Source organism: Limulus polyphemus, unplaced genomic scaffold (assembly GCF_000517525.1).
Source record: "Limulus polyphemus unplaced genomic scaffold, Limulus_polyphemus-2.1.2 Scaffold4726, whole genome shotgun sequence".
In the NCBI taxonomy this organism is placed as follows: Eukaryota; Metazoa; Arthropoda; class Merostomata; order Xiphosura; family Limulidae; genus Limulus; species Limulus polyphemus.
This window is the reverse complement of record NW_013670336.1, coordinates 20,823-28,351: the sequence shown is the minus strand read 5'-3', so window position 1 is coordinate 28,351 and position 7,529 is coordinate 20,823.

Below are 7,529 nucleotides of genomic sequence, written 5' to 3'. Positions count from 1 at the left end.
TTACTAGATATAGTGTAGTCTTGTATATATGAGACCGGCCACGAAACGACGCGGGGTAATGAGTAATTGAACTGCAGTCAGAGAATGTGTAATTGAACTGACTATTGTCGAGCACGAGCACGTGAGACGTAGTTTGAGAAGTATAACGTTATTATAGAGCGACTGTTGAAATTAAGTGTATCAGTAAAGTTGTATTCAAAAAGAATAAACCTGTTTTATTTAAGAAAGGACTTGTGTCGCTAAAGTTTCGTTGGAACGAATTTACGGAAAATTAATTAACGAACGAATGGAGACGTAACAATATATCCGTGTCAGTGTAAATTACTTGTACCTGATGATGACAAAACCTTGTCGAAAGGTTGTACATTTGCTGTTATGTTAAACTTATATTAAAGTTTTTCTACATTACCCATTCAAGCCGTCTCCGGCCATTATTAGTACCAAAGTGGGTTCCTCGTCATCGAACATTAAAAGGAAGTTTAAAAAAGAAGTAACTTAAGATATTATAATATCTAGAGAGAAGAAATAACCCTATTTAACGGACTCGAGTTTGCCATAGTTCACAAAGGGACGTTTCTCTAAAATTACATCTCTCAGCATTAAATTTGGTTCACGTATTCTAAGTAGTTTTAAGCTTTTAAATTAGAATTTTTCGTCTCATATCTATAATAGTACAGAATTTCGGTCTCAGCTGCGTACCTGAAAGTCAGTTTTCGGCTCCAATTCTAATATATTTTCATTTGCTACAGACTTATTTCTTTTTAAAGGTTTTCTTATAGTTGAACAGAAAGAAAAATATGATACATACTCCATTCTAAGTGTAGTTTAACTGAAAACTCGTAAAAAGAAGAAAATCCGAAACCGACTTGATACTGAAAGTTGGTCTCGATTCAGTTTTTGTACTTATCACACATTTTTTACACTGATATATGTACTGATTATTTCTCATTTTCTGTATATGGATTTTTAAGTATTTCAAAGATTGGCGTTTAAAAAGTAAATTAACAGCCAGTAGTGGAGCAAAATTACGGGTCTGGATGGAGGACAACTCGTCTGTCAGTATGTGTTATATGTACACTGAGTGGTCACAAGTAAATAGACACATAATTTTTTGTCATTTAACTGATTTATGCTAACTAATTTGTGTTCACAGAGCACTATATAAATGAAAATGATCCGCACACTAATTATCTTGTGCTATAACATGCCTGGAACTCAAGGTTCTCTCGAATTGTCAGATTTTGTTTGAGGAAGGATAGTTGGTCAAAAGATGGTGGAATAAGTCAGCGGCAAATTTCGCAGAATTTGGGAATCCCGCTTTCGACAGTCAACAGAATCATCGTGCAGTTCAGGAAACAACTGAGCAGTGTCCGGGTCGTCCTGGTCCATCGGAGAGGAAAAAAGGGCTGTCAAGAGAAGCATCGAAATGGGTCCCAGATTAAAGACTGCAGAAGTGGCCAAAGTTGGTGGGATGAGCCCGAAATCTGTTCAACGGATTCTTCACAGATCAGGTTATCGTTGCAGAGCAGCTAGACGGAAGTCCTTATTAAGACCTGCCAACATAGTCAGACGAAAAAAGTGGGCAAGTGATATGATGACCAAGCCTCTGGACATTTGGAAGACTGTATTGTTCTCAGAAGAATCAAGATTCGCTCAATTTTCGGAGAGTGGAAGGATATGGGTATGGAGAATGCCTCACCAAGAGTTTTGGCTCAACAGATTGCAGCCAACTGTGAAGCATGGTGGTTTCAGCGTGATGGTTTGGGGAGCTGTTTGGGTTGGTGGGAGATCGAACTTAGTGGAGTGTGTTGACAACATAAATTTTGCGAAATACGTCGAAATATTGGAGGAAGGACTCTTGCCACTTTATTCCTCGGGTTTCGTGGACAAGAACACAACGTTGTTCCAGGAAGATGGACCACCGTGTCACACTGCTAGAAACACCCAAAAGTGGCAGGAAGAAAGATGTATCAAGAAGTTGCCCTGGCCGAGCCAATCTCCTGACATGAAACCCCATCGAAAACCTTTGGGCCATACTCGACCGGCAAGTCAAGAAACCAACCAAAAAACGAACTTCGAAGAGCGATCTACTCCAAGTTTGAAACAAAAGTGGGCGAAAATCCCGCAATCTAAAATTGACGAGATGATTCTCACGATGCCCCAAAGGATCAACGAACTCCACGAAGCGAAAGGAAGATCTACTAGATATTAATTAAATTATAAATATATCAATTCATGTGAATATGACTGAACATTTTCATTTTTTCTGAAAAGGGGGTGTCTATTTACTTGTGACCACGCTGTGTATATATGCTTCTTAGGTACGTCTTTTTGTTATTTTTTATGAGAGATAGGTGAATATCATCTTACTTTAATTACAGTATTATCTGATGTTTATAGCAGCCCGTATAACGAATTTGCTTATGTGGTGATGGTCTTTTTTCAGAAACATTATAAAATCGTAATACGTTTTGGACTCAAATATCAGGGGGAAAGTATTATTGTAAGTTTAGAATGCTAATATATTACTTGACTAGCTGGAGTACCCGTCCCCTGGACGGAAGTTATGTAAATTCATGATTAATGAAAGGTTATCTTAGGAGAGGAAAAGTTGCTTCCTTCATACGTAATTGTAAAAAACGCCCATCAAAACTGCAAAACACAAAATGTGAAACCGCAAGTTTGCGTATATCTCCTCATGAACCTAACAAACCTCCGTACCAAATTTGGTAAATATCCATCAACAGGGGGCGAAGTAGTAGCAAAAAACGGCTATAAAACCTGCAAAATGCAAAACTGAAAATTTATATGAATTTCTCCCATGGACTCAATGAACCTCCATTCCAAATTTGGTGAAGATCCATCCACGGGAGGTGAGGTTATGGTAAAAAATCCAAAAACGCCCACAAAACCCGCAAAACGCAAAATGAAAACCTGAAAATTTGTATGTGTCTCCTCATAGACCCAGTGAACTTCCATGCGAACTTTGGTAAAGATCCATCGACACCATTCGAAGTAGTTACATGGACAGACAACAGACAGTACTATTATATTTATATAGATTATATTATAGTTTTTGTACTCTTTCATAGGTGGCGCTAGTTTTCTTTGACCTCAAAGACTGCTGAAACATTCCGAGTAGAAATCGAAACTACGAAGCTAGAAACCGGGTTTCGATACCCGTGGTGGGCAGAGCACAGATAGCCCTTGTGTAGCGTTGTGCATAATTAAAAACAAACAAACAAACCTTTAAAAAAAAGTGAAAATTAAAAGCGGGTAATGATAAAACCCGATTCTGCCTTGCGCAGATGCTTTAGCCAACTAAACTACTCAAAATTTTCACGTTATTGGTTATTTAAGGGCAGAATTTGGGAGACTCCTGATTGTAATCAATCGGCTTGTGAAGCTCAAAATCTATATTTTCTGTAATGGTGGTAGGAAATATATTTCTAATAGAGGTACTACAAGCCAGTAATGACGGGAAAAAAAGTCGATGTTTGATAGCTGACAAACAGTTTTATTTGAAAACTGATAAAATATTAATGATTGATAACTGGTAGAAATATTGATTATTGATATAAATATCAATATCTGATAACGCTAAAACCGTCAAGAATTTTATTTTTTGAAAATTATCGCAAAGAAAGTTGTACCGTATTATCGTTATATATTTATATTGATTATCTAATTAATTGATTAAAAAGAAGCTATTAGTTAAACCAATAATAACTGTAGAGAATTGTAGAATAAACTCTCTATATATTAAATCTTAGAAAGAACTAGGTTTTTAAAAGTCACACAAGTTTTTATCAGTTGTACATGGTAAAAACTTTTGTTTGTTTTATTCACGAAGTTTCGTCCCCCAGTGGCACAACGATTGTCTGCATACTTATATCGCTAGAAACCGAGTTTCGATACCAGTGGAAGGAAGAGCACAGATATCCCTTTGTGTAGCTTTGCGCTTAACAATAACAACACAACGTTTCATTAGGTTTACTTGGCATTATGAGGTGGCATACAAGAACTGAAGCTAACACAAACCTAAGTTAACTACATAATATGACAAGAAGGTAATTGTGGATAAACCTAAGTTAACTACATAATATGACAAGAAGGTAATTGTGGATAAACCTAAGTTAACTACATAATATGACAAGAAGGTAATTGTGGATAAACCTAAGTTAATTACATAATATGATAAGAAGATGATTGTGGATAAACCTAAGTTAATTACATAATATGATAAGAAGATAATTGTGGATAAACCTAAGTTAATTACATAATATGATAAGAAGATAATTGTGGATAAACCTAAGTTAATTACATAATATGACAAGAAGGTAATTGTGGATAAACCTAAGCTAATTACATAATATGATAAGAAGATGATTGTGGATAAACCCAAGTTAATTTTTTTAATATTTCTATTATTAAACTTCAAAGTTTTTGTGACGTCACATTTAGTGTACAGGAATTCTAAAGGTACGCCATCTTAGATTGATTGATAAATACAGTATGAATGTAATCTACTTATGAAAACGAAAGAATTTAGTAAACCTCTCAGAAGGATAGAAATATTTTGATAAACAGTAATTTTTTATTCGTACAGAAGCTAAAACATGTATATTGAATCTTTTGAAATTGAACAGAACTACTCAGATGTGGACCAGGACAACAGTTTCCATGGGAACAAGACAAAAGTTATCGACAGCTATAAACTTCACTTACGTAATCAGTTTTGAATCTAATTAGCTTAAGTGAAGAAACGTGTGCGCAATTGTACAGTGGCGGTATCTTTAATTTAAGGGTTAAAAAAATACAGAAAACAAATAACTTTCACGAACTGACAGTAGGGTTTGTTTGTAATTAAGCACAAAGCTACACAATGGGCTATCTGTACTCTGCCCACCACGGGTATCGAAACCCGGATTCTAGCGTTGCAAGTCCGCAGACATACCGATGTGCCACTAGGGGACGACAGTAGGGGGTTACGATTTTAAGCATTTTTTCAAAGATGGCGTTAGGTACTGTGGTTCCGACGAAATAACAGAAAGTATTTCCCCTCTGGTTATGCATCTTTTGGAACGCTCGAGGAGGTGAAGTTCGGGCTACCTGCAAATTCCTGAGGCAAAAGCTATGGACGCAAAATTGGGCAAAATATTATTTCTTTAAAACAAATGATTAATTCTGGTATCAATTTGTTTGAGGTAAAAATAAGTAAAGAGAAATGATCCTCTAGAAGGACTTAGTGACGATTTGATGGAACCACAATGCCACACAATCTCTGTATTTGTTATCAGGTGGCACGTACTGACAAGTGTCTGAATTCAATTCGCTTGGTTTAACTGAAATATATAAGACCAATACTTTTAAGAAACCTGAAAAATATGGCGTTCGATTTCATTCACTCTGGTCACGTTGCCCTACCCATACTTTGCTGGTCAGAAGAGGAATGGACAAGCATATACTTTGGATGTTCAAGTGTGGATAAGGGTGTTTGGACAAACTATGAAAGAGATTAGGAATTGACCAAAAACATCTTCTACCTATGTTGTAAATACGATATTTTTACCTAGAACTGGATAATGTCGTGGATATAGACACACGGCATTTTAAAACTAAAGTCATCTTCTCACCTAGAAGTGGATAACGTCGTGGATATAAACACACGGCATTTTAAAACTAAAGTCATCTTTTCACCTAGAAGTGGATAATGTCGTGAACATAAACACACGGCATTTTAAAACTAAAGTCATCTTCTCACCTAGAACTGGATAATGTCGTGGATATAAACACACGGCATTTTAAAACTAAAGTCATCTTTTCACCTAGAAGTGGATAATGTCGTGGATATAGACACACGGCATTTTAAAACTAAAGTCATCTTTTCACCTAGAAGTGGATAACGTCGTGGATATAAACACACGGCATTTTAAAACTGAAGTCGTAAATTAAAGTTGTTACATTGAATGTTTGATGATGACACATAACTATTAACCGCAGTTTGTCAATACCTCTTCTTAACCATTAGGGTTAGTTAACAAACTAATTTATGCTCTTTTCATATCTTTTCTCTGAACCTTTCGAGGAAGTGTAAGTTGTAATGTTTTAATTACTTTTTTTTTTGCCACATAAAGCAAACAAAAGTATAAAACACCCTTTTAATGATTTCCAGATTTATTTTTTTATAACTGCTGGTTATATAACTTTATGGCGATTTATCAGAATTTTGAAGCTCTACCAAAACAGGTCCATTGACTAAGAAGTTTGGCATCTTTTACAAGTAATGTTAGGCCGTTCTGTCAACAACACTGAGTGAAAAGGCTTTCATCATACATTGTTAAGAGTACGGATATCGGTAGTCAACCGGAACTTCAATACAGGTCTTTATGGCGGGAAAAAGAAAGTGGACATACACGACCCTTAGAGCTAGCTACTCATATCAGCCCTTCACGTGATTCTAAGTCGCTAGTCCAACAGACAACATCATAATATCGAAGTTAGTAGCCCTCAGCGAAATTCAACAAACAAACCAACAAAACCTTCATTTCTCTACTTTTAGATTCCATCTAAAAGTAAAGTGAAATAATTGAATATTATTCCTGTTTTTAACCGAACAGCGATAAGAAAATCCGGGAAAATAGCAATGGGAAAATCATGGGTTAGACAAATTGCCATTAAACAATACTACAAGATTTAGTAAGGACTAAAGAATAGCTCTTCTTGATTTGAGAAAACAAGCAATATTTCATACAGTGTGCTCTTTGGAATCTGTATCGTGCTATGTGAAATGAAGAAATAACTACCCGCTACATGTGCTAAACAACAATGGTCTGTTTGGACATCATTTAATTGTTGTTTGAAACGTAATATTGATGGTATACTACGTATAATAGAAAACAATGGTCTGTTTGGACATCATTTAATTGTTGTTTGAAACGTAACGTTGATGGTATGCTACATATAATAAAAAACAATGGTCTGTTTGGACATCATTTAATTGTTGTTTGAAACGTAACGTTGATGGTATTCTACATATAATAGAAAACAATGGTCTGTTTGGACATCATTTAATTATTGTTTGAAACGTAACGTTGATGGTATGCTACGTATAATAGAAAAGAATGGTCTGTTTGGACATCCTTTAATTGTTGTTTGAAACGTAACGTTGATGGTATTCTACGTATAATAGAAAACAATGGTCTGTTTGGACATCTTTTAATTGTTGTTTGAAACGTAACGTTGATGGTATTCTACGTATAATAGAAAACAATAGTCTGTTTGGACATCCTTTAATTGTTGTTTGAAACGTAACGTTGATGTTATGGTACGTATAATAGAAAACAATGGTCTGTTTGGACATCCTTTAATTGTTGTTTGAAACGTAACGTTGATGGTATTCTACGTATAATAGAAAACAATAGTCTGTTTGGACATCCTTTAATTGTTGTTTGAAACGTAACGTTGATGGTATTCTACGTATAATAGAAAACAATGGTCTGTTTGGACATCATTTAATTGTTGTTTGA